The following is an 18425-nucleotide window of genomic DNA, read 5'->3' as shown; positions in this document are numbered from 1 at the left end:
CACAGCTTTTCCCCATTTCTGCTGCTGCTGCTGAAGTTTGACCAAGTCAAGCTTTTGCGGCTGGCTGCTGGTCGTTGGCCAATCAGATAGGAGGCGGAGATCAACAATCAATCAGGTCAAGCAGATCAGTACTGTAACTTTAAACATTTCCTAGAGAAAATATTGTTCTACCTGTAGGCCATTCATTGATAGGTGGAACTAATATTAGATGCCTATTTTATCAGGATTATTTTCATTGGTGGACATGCCAAACTCATTGAAAATAAGCTACGTTTAGCAAATGGTCCAAAAAATCTCAGTGAATCAAGTTTTAATTGAATGCTACTAATATGTACACAAAATGTGTAAATTTATGACACATTTATTCATATTCTCACTGCTGTTATTGTAGTTTTGGTAGGCTGGCCCTACTAGACATTCACAGAACCCCCACCCAGTGAACCGCAGCATCACCTGAGACTCAGAGAAAGCCGCTGGTGATTCTGGTGAGCTCTGCACCAGACCAGCGGCAGCCGCAGCGGTTCACCCAGTGCGTAAGGGCCTTAAATGATTAAGAAGACTAGCTGTTGGCCATGATATTGTGAAGGTTAAAGCAATCGTTTTTTTTTCTATAACATCGATTGTTACAGCGCTGCAGTGCTGCAGTGGTTCTTATTCGGCCTTCAACAGGTGCCCTTTCTAAGCATCGACCAGTGCTGCACTTAGTTTCAGAGTCCAAACCATCACACATATGCCAAGGCTGTTGCAGCTGCTGCTAACCCAGCTGAATTCTACTTGGAGGGGGAAAAGACTTCTTTCTTGGGATTTATTAGGACAATTCTCCCACAGCTTCTTGTTTGAGGTAAAAAAAAAACAAAAACAGGAAGACAGTGCTTGGTGACCAAAACAACATGCTTTTTGCCCACACAGCTATAGGCACACTGGCCAACTGCTGGTTCAACTATGGATGTTCTGCACAGAAAGGTTTCCATTTAGTGGTGACAGTCATGTGGTCTCTTCAAAAACATGTTTGTGGAGCTTGTTAATGGTTTAATTTAAGTTTGCAGATCATATGCACATGATGGCCCTCTCAAAATAGCTTAGTAGCAAATGTTTGTGAAAGTGATTATTTCAGTTTATTTTCATTCAATTTCATGTTCAATTATATACAGCCTAATCTTAAAAAGTTAATTCATCCAATTTAATCCAACGTTACTGGTCATTAATTTTAAAATATCTTAATTTAACATAGCCTACTCAGGTTGACTGTCCATTTTTTGTACAATTGATTAATATATAATAAGTGAATAAGATTAGCTATGCTTAAGACAAAACAAAATACTGTTCAAATTGGTTGTTGCACTTTAGTTGTCTAGAATATTATGTAAAGACTGTAAACGTTTTGCGCATTGCATGTCTGTTAATCCAAAAGATTATCATATCTAATTGAAATCATTACAGCCCCGACATTTATTCATCCTTGCTATCCTGTGGAGAGGAAGAGGCATTCATAGTTACACCTCTTAATAACACACATCCCAATAAAAATGTGTATGAAGGCATGAAATACAGGATGATAATATTTGGCACACAGTGGTATGCCTATTGAAACAACATTTTTTTATCTGGCAAATGGATGGATGATATTGATAATATTGAATTTAATGAACATATAGTTTACAGCCCTTGTGCTGTTTTCTCTGTGAATTAAAACCATTCAAATATGATTCCTAAACATTTTGGTTATGAAATAACTAACAGCACAGTGGCTCAGTGGTTGCTTTTACCCTACAGCAATAAGATCGTGGGTTCATGTCTTGGTGGAGTTTGCATGTTTACCTTGTATTTGCACGGGTTTCCTCTGGGTGCTCCAGTTTCCGCCCACATTCCAAAGAGATGCAAGTCAGGTGAATTGGAGACTCTAAATTGCTCATAGGCGTGAATATGAACATGAGGGCGTTTGTCTATCTGTGACTGGCTAACGCATAGACAGACAGACCCGTGATTGGCGACCTGCCCAGGGTGTAACAGGAAAAAGCCGGTATGGAAAATGAATGAATGCATGAATGAGCAATCAACAGCAAAAGGACACAATTGTATGCAGACTGAAAATCTTACTAGTGCATTAATTCTATCAAAATGAATGGCCTGCACTGCATGGAGAATTAAAGAATCCACTTTCGTATGAGTTATTCTAGTAACTAATTCTAGGCTAATAGAGGGACTTGTCACAAAGCCCAGCACTCGGCAGGAATGGCCATCGGTCAGACTATAGTTCTACCCAGGTGGCCCTCAGTAAAGCTTCTCTATTGCTTCAAATTTTTGTTAAGCGGCGAAGCAGGTGGACCTAAGAAAAACTGCTTATCTTTTGTGGCACATAGCCTTCATAGAGATATAATTAAAATGCCAAAGCATTTTGATGAGGAGATGAGCTCAAAGAATTAAAGACCTTAATTCACTCTATTTAAGAGCAAAACTCTGGGGGAGATGTCATTATCTGTCAGTCAATAAATCACAGTATGGAAACCTTGACAGTGAGACTGCGAGCCTGTAAATCAGAGAAAAAAATGTTCACTATTGGATATCTATTTTGTATTCAGCAGCGTTTGACTTTTACCAACAAGAATCACTGACAAGGGCAGCCATTCAATAATGTAATACAAGCTGTTCTAATGAAAGGTATACAGAGAGTGTTTGGTGGAGACAGATGGAAAAAGGAGAAGCAGGGAGAGGGAGAATATAGTGAGAGTGTGTTTTAGAGAGCTCTTCAGAGGTGAGGTCAGGGCCTTTGATGATTCTTTCAGAAAACCAAGAAGAGAGAGCAAATATGTGTTTTTGTGTGTGTGTGTGTGTGTGTGTGTTTGTGTGCGTGCTTGTGAGTAAGAATGCCCGTGTTGATGTTTATCTGCGTGCATGTATGCGTGTTAACTGTGGATGTGTGTGTGCATGCCTGTGTGGATGTTTGTGTGTGTATGTTAAGTCTGTGTGTATGGGTGAGTGTGTTTGTGTATTTGGGTATTTCGTTGTGTATGTGTGTTTGTGTTCCCAGGGGAACTTGTGCATGTATGAGTGTTCACTCTCCGTGTGTATGTGTGTTTATGTTTGTGTGCCTATAGCATGTGCTAAAGGCCTTGCAGAGATGAAAGTTTGGGTTTCTTCAAGCCAAGCTGAGCCCTGTTCCATAAAGCGAGTTTACCAAATAAGCCAGACTTCTTTTGGTTAGTCTGACTCATTTTCAGTTGATTCGGTTCCAGAAAGCAAATTCAACATAGTTCAAGCTCAGTTACTATGGCAACTTGTGCTGGGAAACTAACCTGGTCCCGGGCAGGCTAACTGTCAGGCTAAGCCTGAGTTGTTGCTTAACCAGAGTTCCTGTAGCACTGACCTGACGGGAAAGCGATGATTTTACCACTTTTTTTTACTTTATTAACCACTATCAGTCAAAAAATGTAAGTTAATAGAAAATCAACTTAAATAAATAATAAATTAAATAAATTATACAATGATAAATGATAAGATATAGACATATGTGTTTAATTATATGGTATGTGATATCAAACATTTAGGCTTATGCTACATAAAATATGTCTCAATCTAAATTACCCCAATAGAATGACAATAGCTACATAAATAGTACAATTGCAAAAAAGTATATTGACCAGAAATGTAGTATCTAAATCCATATGCCTCTATCCTCTATTTGCCCTATAGGAAACCATGTTTAAAAATTTATTGGTTAATGTATTGGTTAATACATTTAAAACAATGTCAAAAAGTAAACTTAGATGTGTTTAGTGGGTGTATGGTTTTTCAATCAATTCAGTAAAGGTCTATAAATAAGGACCTCAACCTATGTGTCGTTATTGTCAATCATGGCGTGTCCTTTCATTGATGAGTACTAGGTGGCATGGATTCAGACGCTGTTCCCCCTCTATTCCCTCAGTGACTGGCCCCTTGTTCAGTTCCAGGCAGCTCCTCTGCAGGAGTTCAGTGTGCTGGTGGTGGCCCTCCCTCCCCCGGTGCCAGCAACATCACTCTTCTTCTTTGCAGCTGCAATTAATACACATCATGAGATTGGACAGTTCTAGCATCAAGCTGATTATGCTTAAGTGCTGATATAGCCTATAGGCATACTTACCATTCTGAACAATATTTTTATATTTAGTTGTCACCTGCTGCCACGTTCTTTTCTCCCCACTCAAGTTGTTGCTGTTTAAAAGTGCCACCCCAATAAAAAAAGTTTAAGTTGTTGAAATCATTCATCAAATATACATTATATATACGTATATATTAAACGAGTGAACATGTATACATTTGCAGCCTATGTATTCTTGTATAAGATATTTTAATAACCTACAGGTTTTCTGTTCTTACTAACTGTTTGAATGTATTGTGCCCAAGATTTAATTTGGTTGTATCAAAAATTGTATTACATCTGCTTTCTCTCTTGTTTTGTTTATGGCAGCTGTAGTACCTTTTTTGGTTATTATATGTTTCATTTCTTCATATATTTATACTAATAAGCGCTGCTCGGTGGCCGTGAACATCGCCGCTCTCTCTTTACCATTGCTTTTTGCCATGGTGTATCGATTTGATCCATGTTCGACCTCTCGGGCTGCTTAAGAATGGCGTGCACACAGTTATCTTGACTACTACTTGTCTCGAATTAGTCTGATTGCGTGAACTTGAATTGACCTTTGCTACTGCATTAGCCCCGACTGATTTGTTAGGTTCATTCAAGTCAGGTTTTGGACTTTAATCCCCACTTTTCTTAGCGCGCTTTATGGAACGGGCCCCTGGTTTACTTGCCCCTCTGTTAGCCTGTAAATGGATGAAAGGTGCATTTGTACTGAACAGGTGTTTGATAAGAAAGGCCTGTGAGAGTTAGGTCTTACACTGTCAACGCAAGGCTGATAGCCAAGGGAGGTTTGCTGATGGATGGATGACAGGAGGAGAGAGATGAATCTCAAATGAGGGACGGTAGAGGAGGTAATGGAAAGAAAAGAGTGGAAAAGTAGAGGAGAGAGACTGAGCAGTGAAGAATAGAGAAGGCTTGTCGAGTCAATAACCAGTCTCCCCCCTGGCTAAAGTACTTCTCTAAGCCTCTCTCTCTCTCTCTGGTCTGGTCTCTCCAGCTTTCTCTGTTTGTCTTTTTCTCTGTCTTCTTCTCCCTCTTTCTCTCGAACAGTAGAAATCCAAAATAATCCTGTGATGACACACAGAGCAGAGGCTAGACAGAATCACTGATCGTATACTCTAAATTGAATGCCTCGTCAGTGTGTCCCTGTGTATTTCCTAGTCTATTTAAATAAATCTAGTCTAGGCTATGGCGTTACATGCTATCATATACCATACTACATCATACATATACATACTACATATATATACACATCATATTCATCCTATACTAGGTCATATACATACTTCATATGCAATTATACTAAGAATTGTGAAGCTCATCTGAAAACTTACAACCCTTGTGTGTATGTGTTTGTGTGTGTGTGTGCGTGCGTGTGTGTGTGTGCGTGTGTGGGTATGCATGCCCTCTGTTTTTACAGCTGTGCTAATTGGTGATGGTGCTATCACAGGTCAGCTAGGTAGAGCTCAGTGATCACAGCTGTGGTGTGGCACCGCTATTAATCCTCTGCTCCTAAAGGGCTCGGATCTCATTCCCATTAACTAATCCTCTGTAGCGGCACAGAGTTCAGTTACACATACTGAAAGAAAACACACAGGCTACAGGATGCTGGCGGTGCCAACACCAAACAATAGGTCGCCACGTTCGCCCCTCTGTGTCCGTTTGCTTCTCTGGCTGCCTCTCACACTCTCTTTCTCAGAGTCACAATCACACACATACTCTCTCTCTATATGTATATATATCTAATACATATATATATATATATATTTACACACACACACTCGCTGTCTATTGCTGTTGTGAGGAGATATGATCTGTAGAGGAATATTGAAAAGGTCAGCCTGCTCTCCGATGAGAGACTGGCATTGCTTTATGGGTAAACACCATGTCTGAACCTTGTCAGATGCATCAGTGGGCCACTCTTTGACTCGTCTCTCTCAAAGTCTCTCTTTCTCTCTCCCAGATACAGAAGAAGTGGAGGATTTAGCATTGTGTTCTTAAAGGTGCCACATGTAGCATTTTGTGTTTCTCAAAATGAAGACTACATTTTTCATAAACACCCGATCCTGGCAATTATTTTGAAGAGCAAGAAGAAGGATAAGGGCCAATATTAGCCCTTGACAGCAGCCAGTATGCATTCTGACAAGGGAAGCTAGCGTGAAGTTGAAAATGAAGTTAGAATATTGGAAATGGAATAGAGTAGTGTATTCTTGTGCCGTAAATCAATAACCATTTGTGCTGTAAAGCAATCCAGCAGATTTCCCACAAAATCCGACCCAGTGGTACACAATGTAAATGCAGTGTAGAGGCTGGTAGAGTCTGCCAAGTTTCTCTGCAATGGGCTCATTTGTTTGTTTAATGTGGTAATGATTTATTGATGTTAAAATGCTACACATAGTACCTAGTTTAGTGCGTAGTTTGTTCTTGGATCTAAAAACAACAGTTTTCATCATACAAACCTCAATTTTGTAAAGACATCCTCCTTCTGAATCCCAGTGAGATGTACTTTATCATAAACAACTTCCCAGTTTTTGAAAATATATTTGAGGTTACAGAGTGGATCTCTCTGTGTGTGTGTTTGTGTGTGTGTGTGTGTGTGTTGGGGGGGTAAGTCTATACTATTAGAATGAGCTTTTGGTTTCCTTTGTTCATGTTTTTCTTTTCTCTATTTCTTCTCTTTAGATTTCAATTTTTCATGGACACTCAGGTATGCACACACACACACACACACACACACACACACACACACACATCTATATCTATCCCTTTGTTATTTTGAGCTGTTGCGGTTTGCGTGAAAAATAAAATCTTCCCCTTTCACATCTAATTCATTCTCTCGGACAATGTGTGCTCATTTGTCTTGGCTATATTACACTATTTAATCAACCTTAAACTCATGGGACTTTGCCAGGCTACACAATCAGATCAAACACAAATCAACAGATTACAGATACTGACGCATGACGCTTATACTCTATATTACATGATTGATGCATCAGCTCAAAATATTCTCCTATATTCCATTTAAAAAGTTATAGATATCCAGTCGTGTCTGCTTTGCCTTTTTGAATACTAACCAATCACGGTGCCACATTTTAGAAGAAATGTAGAAATGTAGAAATGCAATGGGGCAATTTCATTTTTTTTTAGCTTTAGAACTGTTCTAGGAAGAGACTGTACTACCTCTGTCTGACCTCACACTGAATCTACATATGAATAGATGGAGGGACAGACGACAGACGTTTTCTCTGCTCGTCCCTATTCATTTTGGCCATTCAGGCATTTATGATTTTAAAACAGAAAGAACTGAATGAAATGAAAGTGTGTTTTTCTCTATTTTAAACTGCCATAGGTAGTGTGCAGTTCCTGCCTCTATTTGCGTCATTCTCTATCTGCATATGAATAGGCAATTTAAAGAGTGGGGTGTAACTTCTCTATTCATCACCATTCATTTTAGGCGCTCAGACTTTTCATGCAGTGGATGTTTCTTGTCATGGGGTGTGTGTTAGGTGCAATACCCTTGTATGATACCATTTTGCCAACACTTATTTGAAATTCTTACTTCACATTTAAAAGTCAGATGAAAATATATGTTCTAAAATGCTCCTGGGGCTCCAATTTTCATTTTGGAATATTTGCAAAACACTTCAGTTCTCCTTTGAAATGGGACTCCAGTGAGTGTTCAACACAATCAGCATGACTTTGATAAATCTTTAGAGTGGATCAAAATACAACAAAAAACCCCCTCTCAAGTCCTGCCCCTGAGATCGGCAAAATGTCTCTATTATGCAATAAAACGGCATTGTTTAAACGCCATTGTTCTGTTACTTTAAGAAAGTCTGCCATTCTCTTTCAGAGAGAGCTAGTGTTCTCTCCACCCTCAGGAGAAAATTACACAACTCCTTTGTTCTGACTTGATTAAATACATTTCTTCCAGCAGCGCCCCATTCCTGCTTCTTTGCACTGTTTAATGTCTCCGACACAGGCGTTCAAACACACACGTGCACGGATACACACACACGCACACACTCCCCACACACACACACACTGCACTGACAGAGGAGCTGTACAGTTAAAGTAAAACTCAAGGCTTAACTCAACCAGCGATCCAGTTTGCTGAACTTTCTGCTCTACCGACACTTCTGCTGAGATTAAATAAAGCCTAGCTCCTTCCTCTCCCTCTCAATCCATCACTGCCCCTCCCTTCTTCTAGCCTTTCCTTTCTCCTTTCCTCCCTCTCTCCCTTTCTGACCTCATGCCTCCTATTTTCCATACTACTGCTAGCGTGTCCTTTCATCTGCATTCAGGATTATCATCAAACTGTGTGTGTTTCTGTTTGTGTGTGTGTGTGTGTGTGTGTATGTGTGAATGTGTATGTTTATATGTATGAGTGTGTGCGTGTACTTATTCATGTGCTTGCATGTGTGGGGATGCCTACTGAGATTACCATTTATCTCTCTACTGATCACATCCGTGCCGAGGAATCCAGCAGAGGCATAAGAGAGGTGGTTCAAAAAATGACTCCAGCAGTGATTACATGAGCTAGCTCACTCCTCACTTTGAATTACTACTGCTTTCTCCATCACAAACTCCTCTTTCGGAGGAATTGTTGAGGTTTCTTATGGGGCTGCTCCACCAGGCAGCTAAGCAATGCAACACGGCTGCACACAAAGAGCAGCGAGGCTACGCTGCCAATGTAATCAATGAAAGCTGCTCCACTGAGCCCGTTTCATGCGTGTAGTCGTGTGACAGTGCTGCTGTTCAGCGCGCAGCAATTCAATTTTTGTGGTCTATTTTCACGCGTGACAGCACAGCCCTATACACAAGAAGCAATTAATAAACATGTATTTGTGCGTTTCCAGTTTGCAGTAGGCCTACATATGTGTGCTGGGACGGCCCTTGGGCTGCTGGTTATCCTGTGGTGTTCCCTTTGCAGGATGCTAGCAGGCAGATGGGTGGGGTCATTACCAAGCCTGATGTGGCTCAGCTGGATTGGCACCTTTCTGGTGTATTCAAGGTTGACAGCTCTCTCTCTCTCTCTCTCTCTCTCTCTCTCTCTCTCTCTCTCACTCTCTCTCTACTTTTGGTCCTCCTCCCCTGTTTTGTTTGGTAAAACCTAATAAAAGAGGAATGAGTATGTTAGTCAGTAGTATCAGTGAGCAGTGCTTGGATGTATGAGCTGTATGGTGTAGGGGAGTAAGGAGCAGTAGGGGTGTAAGGAGCTGCCACACAGTAGCCACCTAATAGTACAAGACCCTCATCAGCTTTTCTGTTTAAACCCTTCATACCATCACATGCCCACGGGTGTGTATAACTCACAGATATAATTATTTATTTGATAATAATTTCAAGGTGCTACTGTAGAAAGCCAAACAAGACCTGGCACAGTGCTCGACGCTCCTGTTATCATTTGCTGGCAGGATCAATTCTGTGAAGGTGGCAGTTATGCCAAGAATCTTGTTCCTGTTCCTGTCTCAAATATTTGGGATAATATTTAAATTATTCCAAAGTCATTTTTAGACATCTAAACAAGTGTATATCCACCTTTATTTGGAACACATCTATTCTGCAGATTAGAAAAGCATATCTGGAGAGGCAGAAGGAGGAGGGAGAACTAATGCTACTAAACTATATGCACTACAACTGGTCGACCAACAGATTATAACATTGGGTCTCTGGTTTCCTTGGTGGGGGCCTGTGTGGTCCCTTATGGAGCAACACTCTAGCAAATCGATATCTCTGGCCTCTGTAGTATGTGCTCTGATACCAGTGAGTAAACAGTACTTTACAAATAATCCAATTGTTGGCTCACTCAGGATATTGCCCTGTTCAGGATCCATTTTAAACAAAAACAAGCTCTGCCCTCTGCTGCTATCATAGCCAACCCACTTCCCCTCCCTTTATAATAGATTCAACATTCCAAATACGTTTTAGGACCTTTTTAAGGATAACACCTCACATTTTTCTAGCTATTTGCAAATTTCGCAATTTTGTTAAAAAATATTTCTCCCTCTCCCTAAACTCTCCACCATACCATTGTGTTGAAGAGCGCCTCGATTTAGATCCACTGTCAAAAGGGAGAGTGTTCAATATATGTATATTATTATTCAAAGCATTACCTCTCCTTCCCTTCAGTATTTAAAGGAGCAGTGGGAGGAGGACCTGGGTGCTGAGCTGTCAGACGTGGCCTGGCAGTCAGCAGCTGAGAGTACATTCATCCTAAATATGCATCAGACATGGTTTGCTTCAGTTTGAACTGCTCCATAGACTACATCTCTCCATGACCAAGGTTGCCAGGTTATAACTGGGACTAAACCCAACCTGATCTAGATGCCACCAAGTCCTAGCCATCCTTGGGAACGTACTGGGCGTGTCCTGAGTTGGGTGCATTCTGATCAGCCATCTTCAACACATTTTCTTACATTTACAGCAAGGAAATGAGCCCTAACTCTATGATAGCAATATTTGGGGCAGCCGCAGAAGGGATTTCATCATTTACAAGACAGGCAGAAGCCATGGCCACACTTCCACCCAGACAACTAATCCTTTTCAAGTGGAAAGCCACCACTCCACCATCGCATAAATGCAGTGTGGAGGAGGTCATGGCAGATCTAAAACCAGAAAAATGGAAGTACTCCACTCAAGGTTTTACCAAGAAATTTTATAACGTTTGGCGAGCATTTTGAAATTATTTTGAACAGGAATTCCCCGCTGTGAATATACCACCATCTGTTTTGATAAGTTGGCTGACTGAAATAAAGGTTATTATTATTATTATCATCATCTGTAATAATTTACAGATGGCTACTAGTCTACTGAACACAAGTTGGAGTTGATTAGTCAACAAAATAAAACAAAATCCAGGCCCAGCAGCAACTGAGTACATTTTGACCCAGGACTGAGTAGGTATTAGTGTAGTGGATTAGTTAGTTCATTTAGAATATCACATATTGACACATCTTAAGAATGGAGGTTGTTCAAACCAGTGAAATGGTTGGATGACTACAAAATATCTGAACACTCTCATTCATTGTATGCATTTATCTGTCAGTTTGAGTGTCTGATGTTTACATAAATGTGGTTGTACTGCATCATGGTTTTGAGCTAACAATTTCAACCCTGGCCAAACAGATCTCCCCCCTACCTCCTCATTCATTCTCCCCTTCCTTGTCCTCCTTCCTTCTGAGCCCACTCCTCCTCCGTAATAAAGACCTCTGTCTGAGCCGGTTTAGGGGAAGGTGAGAGTCTGCAGGCTCAGGGAAAGCACAGAGAGGATTTCCTGCTCTCTTTCTGTCAAGCTGCTGGGTTATGTAGGGTTATGGAGGTATTAGGGAGGGAAGAAAAGGACTTAGCAATGGCTACTCCCAATAGTTCTCACCATCATATAATATGGAAGGAGGACAGGAAGGAAGGAAAGGAATTTTTTTTTATGTCATGGACCCGGAAGGGAACCACATTGGAGTATGGATCCCCATTGATAAGATTTTGTCCTAAGGAACCATATCTAAGAAGATATTTGTAGTTAGGTATGATTTTGTATATAATTGCACAACTGTTGTATGCTATAGGTTTGGAGGAGGCAGTGAAACAGGTCCTCTTACATTCTCTTATTGTGCTAACCTCTAGCGAGTGAAATAAGTGTGAAATTATACTATTCCACCTATGATGCAACCCCCCCTCCTCCTCCCCCTCCTCCCTGGAGGTCCCTGCATGTGACTTTGGGAGCCTCTGGTCTGGTGCACAGTGTGCTTTCACTCCAGCCAGGATAGTTGTGTGTGTTGAAGCGGGCCAGTGCAGAGCAGACTAAAGCAGAGCAAGCCTCTCCAACTTCCCTGACAGGCTGGGCAGCCATGTGGAAAAAGAGCTGTGTTTGCTACAGGCTGCCATTGCTTCACTACAGGGCTGCATAGTAATCTGTGTGCTTGGCCTTCCTGTGACCTGCTGTCCCATCCCAAGACCCTGAAAAGCCTTCTTTAAGCTAATGTTGGTCTGCAAGGCCTTTATCTCTTTCCTTTCTCTATTGCCACTTCACTTTCTAAAAATTATACTAAATGATACTGAATAATCTTCCTCTCCTGCAAGTAAAAAGTGCATACTCATAATGCTACTGCTCCATATCCATAGCCAGTGAAGACACTCCCATTGAACCCCATTGATCATGTTTACACCTAAAATACTACACTGCAGCACTCACTTGTGTGCATTTTCCCTACATTTTCTGTTCCTGCAGTCTCTGAAAAAGCCTGATTCAGAACGCAGTATCCTTGTGGTTTTGTAAAAGCAGAATGTGCATGCATGCTGTAATGTAATAATGCTTATTCTGTGTTTATAGTGATTTCATCCTTCCTCTTTTAGCTTTAAAGACCTTTTACTGACTTTACTGAAATTTCCCTAAGCTACCATACACTCCAAACTTTCTATCTCTGATTTAGCTTCACGACAAGTATCCGCTCCACTCTCAGCTAACATTTAGAACCACTTGTACCTACAGAAATCGTCTCCATTTAATGGCCCGAGTTAACATTCTCTACCAACACAGTCACCTCGGAGCTGTAACACTGTGCCCCAGTGGCCTATAAAGTTGCCCAGTCCTCCTATAATGATGCAGGGGAAAGAGGAGTGTGATTTCCACAGTGGGTTAACAGAGCATGGTGAGCTATAGGGATGAGCACAGGCCAACAGCTCTCCTGCTGCACAGGCAAACACTTCCTCAGTTCACCCTCTGTTTAGATCAGCTCCCTGGTTCCCCATTAAGTCTGTTTACTTACTGCAAGAAGTGTGTGTGTGTGTGTGTGTGTGTGTGTGCGTGTCTGTGACTGTTTGTGTGTTCATAACACGTGCATGCCCATTCAATATTTTAGCACAGACGACATACTACTGTTTAGTGACAAGTTACACTCAGATTCATGCTAACACTCACACTTTGACTCTAACTCCAACCCCCCCTTGGACTCACATGCCAAATTTACATTACAGCGAATGTTTTGCTCTGGGCATTCTGCTGCTGTTCATTTTCAGTGGACTACAGCGAAGGCAATGAGGAAAATGACCGAGGAGAAGCTGAAGACAGGGCTACTTTACTTTATGCAAATAAAATCGCAGGGGTTTGGCAAGCTTGGATTGGTGCTATGTGCCCAGTCAAAAAGTAATACAATACTTCTTCAGTACTGTAATATTTTGCATAAGGGTTAGGATCAGATTTGAGCAGCAGTAGCAAAGCCAGTGGGGAAATATCATCGTTGTTTGAGTTTTGCTTTAGACCAGACTCACAGTAGGACTGAAAACTGAAAATATATCTAGTGTACTGAATAGCCATCTATCTGTATCTTTCCCCCACATCTATACCACTTCCTCTTTTACCTGCACATGTATGGAAGACAGAATCGGCCATAATCACAAATAAATGAAGATATACAGTATGAATAAAAACAAAAATAAATGCAAAAAATAAAATGAATATATGGAAATAAATACTGTATATAAATAACAGTGAACATAAATTAATAAATAAATGAGCAAGACAATGCATTCAAAAGAAAAGTGATCTATATAGTAATTTATTTCCCCATTCATTTATTTCTGTATGGTGTTTAACACACTATTGTTTCATCATTGTTGTGGTGCATTGCTCAATTGCATTTCCCTTACTTGGCTGACAACAAGGCTCACTCTGCAACAAACTTCAAGTCCCACTGCATCGTTGACATAACTTCATAATTGGGCTATAATTTGGCCACTCACCAGACCAATTGCTGTGATCATTAACGTAGCAAATTAAGAGATTTGGCTTCCACTGCACAGGACAAGAATTCTTCCCCTGACTACCTGCTAGGGGACCTGAGCCCTAGTCAGACTAGGCCTGTAAAGGCACAGATAACTGGCAATATATTGATGGAGGGCCATAGAAGGGAGGCCTTGAAAAGCTAGTGGGAATGTGAAACACTACAAATACCCAGTGGAGGTGGCCTAGGCCTGACACCGCAGAATATCACTACACATGTTCAGATGGCAAGCTAGTATGAACCGCACTATATCATTATGAATATCACCACACACCAGTAAGAGCAATTAATAGCAATAACACAGCAAGCCAGGGTCACAAAATTGGGAAGGGGGTCCCTGCATTTGCACTTATCCACACGAGCCTCTATATTGCACATTGCCAAGAGGGAATAAAGAAAAAAATACCAAAAAAAGAACTGATAACAGACCCTTTATCCTACAGTGCTAAGGCCCATGGAGTAAATAGTTTCAACAGTGGGAAAAAAATAGAATAGACTTATTCTGTATTGTTGCACATGGAGACTCCTTCCTATGGCAAAATAAACACCATGAGTATTGCATGCATACTTAAAGTTACTAATAAATCTAGTCTCTAAACACAGTAAACCTAATGTGTGCATACCTTTAAATAGTCAGGGTTACAACTAGCTGAAGTCTGCCCTGCGCTGCATCAATATTCAAAACTGGGGATTTAGAAAATACATTATTTTCCCACATTGTACAAAATCAAAAGCTAATATTTCAAGAGCTTCTACTTGCTACAAGAAGCTATTTTCATAGAAATTTCCCCTCACGGGCTGAAGCAGGTGACTGGAGGCTACAGCAAAATGAGAACGGCATGAATGAAACTCCCAAGGATGTAGAAGTGTTTGTGCTGCAAGGCTACTGTCTGGCGGTAAAGGTATAATATTATAAGAAAGTTGGCGTACGACACTGATAGCGTGCCTATACAGCATATACCAGCTCTCCTTCAAACACTGCTCTCCTGACTTAAACAAGGCAGTAGGAAATGCATTGCCTTTCATCAACTCTCTGCAGTCTCCCCAAAAGCTCTATTGTCAAAATTGATCAGAGACATGATTTTAAGTGAAAACAAACTGACAGATGACAAATGCTGAGTGTGTCACCCCCTTGTTTGCACTTCCTAGTTTCAATCTTCCAGGGCAGCACAAGGCTTCCCAAGGTCCTAGAGGCATCCCTGACACACATTTTATTGCCAAGCTACTTGTGATCATAGTGATTCATGAACGTTTGCATGTTTTATTGCACATACAATAGGCATTTGGCACTCATGAGAAGAACCTGCATCAACATACAGTATATGTGGCAGACTTTACCCAACTTCTATCACTTTCAGGCGTATCATTATTATTCCACCAGCTAATGAGGGAAAGAGGTCTTTGCGGTGCTGAAACCCAATGCAATGTTTATGATTAGAATAGTGATCGAAGAAAGTTGTTTGTGAGATTGTTGCTTGTACCCATCTGTGCTTTGTGTTTTATATTTGGGTTGAGAGGCAAGCTTTTTGTTTTGCATATCAAAGGCATGGCGTCTGATGTTCAGGATATAGTGAAATATTTACCTGTGATGGCTAGGAGACAGAGCCTCTTGATTCAGCTTACTTCTCAATGCTTCGCTCTATTTCTCAGTTTCAATCTCTTTCTCCCTCTCTCCCTCCCCCATCTCTGCTTTGTTGAACAGAATATTTTATCAGCTACTTCATTGTGTTTATTCTTTCACCCCTAAAGAAATAGACTTTGTTGTTCAACCTTTGTAGACCTGTGAAAATAATAATGATCTGCAGTCAAATTGACTTTGGGTGAATGTTTGCGGTGGTTCCGAGGATGAGCTGTAACTTTAGACTGCATGGGAGAGTCTCATAGGGACAGCGGCTGACAAACTGAACAGATGCTGCCACACACCTACAGGCTCATCACACACACACACACACACACACACACACACACACACACACACACACACACACACATATATGTTCACGGATCCCCCTTGATAACTGTGTGATTCTATCAAAACTCTCGGTGTTACATTTGATCCTACTCTCTCATTCAAGTCGCACATCAAAAACATCACTGAAACTGCATTTTTCCATCTTCACAACATCGCTAAAGTTTGAAACTAAACGCTAAGGTTGTGGAAACTACTATATGCTGCTGCCAGAATCTTGACCAAAACAAGAAAATTGTATCACATATCGCCTATCCTGACCTCCCAACAGTGACTCCCAGTTTATACCAGATGTGATTTCAATGTGCTTCTGATAACATATAAAATAATACATATGGTTTCCCATGTGATGTCCTTCTTATCAGATCTCATTGCACCATACATATGACTGTCCAGTCGCAAGATGCTGGCTACTTATCTATCCCAGCAGTAAAGAGGAAAACTGCAGGTAGCAGAGCTTTTTCTTACTTACCTCCCTGCTGTGATTAGAGAGGCAAATTCTGCAGTTGTCTTTAAATCCAGGTTTATAACCTATTTATTTTCACTATAATTTGGCCAACCTTAGCTTTGCTTATTCCGGGAGTGTCTCTTTATAGAGTAAGATTAGACTAGTAGTTCAGGTTCCTGCTGATGGGAATTTAATTTGTGTGTCATGTCTGTTTATGTGAGTGGGTGTAAGTGACTGAGTTTGTCTGCTGTGTGTATGGATGCGTCTCCTATCTCTTCTCATTTCAAGCTGTGGCTGAGGCTTTTGTGGTCCTCGTGTCTTCCTCCCTCCTCGTGTCTGAGACGGCGCTGATGCCCCTTCGCCAGGTGTCATTCTCCTGATGACCTTTGTTTTGTTTTGTTATTAATATTTAATCTTTGTTTGTTTCTTGGCACCCGTTGCACGCCTGACCATCCTGGAGGGGGATCCCTCTCGGTGAGGCCTCCATTTTTTCTTCCTGATGAGGTTTTCGTGGGAGTTTTTCCTTGAGAGGCTCTAAGGTTGGGTGGTGTTAAATTGTGGGCATGGTGAAACCCTTTAAGCCTGTGATTACTGTAATACACATAAATTTGACATGACACACAAACAAATATCACTCCTTTGCATGTTCATGTTCATGTCCATGTCCATGCAACCCAAACACACACACACACACACACACACACACACACACATACACACACACACACACACACACACACACACGTATCACTTCTTTATAGTCCACTGCCCTTCACCCTCTCCTCTTTCCTTCCTACATAAATACACACACACACACACACACACACACACACCACAGTCGATGAGAGAGAAGAGGATTGGACAGTGGAAGCAGTGTAAATGGAGAGTCTAAACTAAACCATGGTTGGATGGTCTATCCATAGTATTCTGTTACATCACGACATGGTGATGTAACAGAATTGGTAGGAAAATAACAGGTGATTGTATTAAATTAACAGGTGCTTATAATCAAATTGCAGCACAGCCAATTAGCTGTCTATATTGTAAGGCATCATATTTGTAGGAAAAGCATGTCATATCATGGGAATATGAATATTATATGTTTTCTGTCTGTGAACAACTTTAGCATTCACCCAACTGTCCACCTTGGAGCCACAGAGTCGTCAATTTAAAAGCCCCATTTGTCCAAACAATTATGTCAGTGTATAGCTAAAATGGAATGCTCAGGCTCTGATAGCCAGCACATTAATTAATGATGAGAAAGTTTTGCCGGAGGTATCAGTTGTACACGAAAAGAGCGGACACAGCCAGTTGGAACCGAATATTCACACAGACAACGGTGTAAACAGCAGTTCACATGGTAGTGCGTGTCTGGTTTTGAGTGGAGGGACTCGGCAAGGAGGGAGAGGTGAGACAGTCTAGTCTCTTTCTCTCCCTTTGTATCCCTATCTACAGATAAAGGGAGAGAAAAGACTAGATCTAGATCAGAGGGAGAGGTTTGATGTGTTTTGAAATATGAGGCAAATGCTGCACAGTGGTAGCCAAAGTAGTCCGACAACAAAGTCCCATTTCATCTTCATATCTTACAACCATCCTGCCTGCAATTCTTTGTAGTACTACAACTGCTTCTTTCCCAAATGTTGTAAAACTGAACAGAATTGGCACATTAAAAAAACATGCAAAAAGGAAAAAAATGCACATCTCAACTGGTTGTTGCCAGATTCATTGTGCCTTCTCACTTATGACAAGCAAACAGAAGTGACATTTTCCACATAATTCCTCCAAAGCAAAAATTCACTGTTGCATGTTGGCATTGTATGAGTGGGACTTCTACAAGATCTACATCAGTAGGTATTTGCATGTTGCCATGCAGAGCAGATGTTGCTGTTTTTGTTTCAGGCAGCCAGAGAGGGCCGGACCATGCTTTCTCTGGTCCTGAGCCACCTTCCAGTAGGATTTTTTTCTTTCAATTTCATAGCTAAATACAAATGTGAGCATAAAAGAGAAAATATGATGGGTAATTTAGAGAAAACTAAGCAGGGGTGTGGCCAGTGACCCTGACGGCGCACAAAAAGAGGTGCGAGAAATGGGCGAGAGACAAAATGGAGA

Source organism: Centroberyx affinis, unplaced genomic scaffold (assembly GCF_046629955.1).
Source record: "Centroberyx affinis isolate AG114_WGS23_722 - 3 ecotype Tasmania unplaced genomic scaffold, CSIRO-AGI_Caff_v1 ptg004707l_1, whole genome shotgun sequence".
Lineage (NCBI taxonomy): Eukaryota > Metazoa > Chordata > Actinopteri > Beryciformes > Berycidae > Centroberyx > Centroberyx affinis.
The sequence above is the reverse complement of the archived record's forward strand: the minus strand, read 5'-3'. Positions refer to the sequence as shown.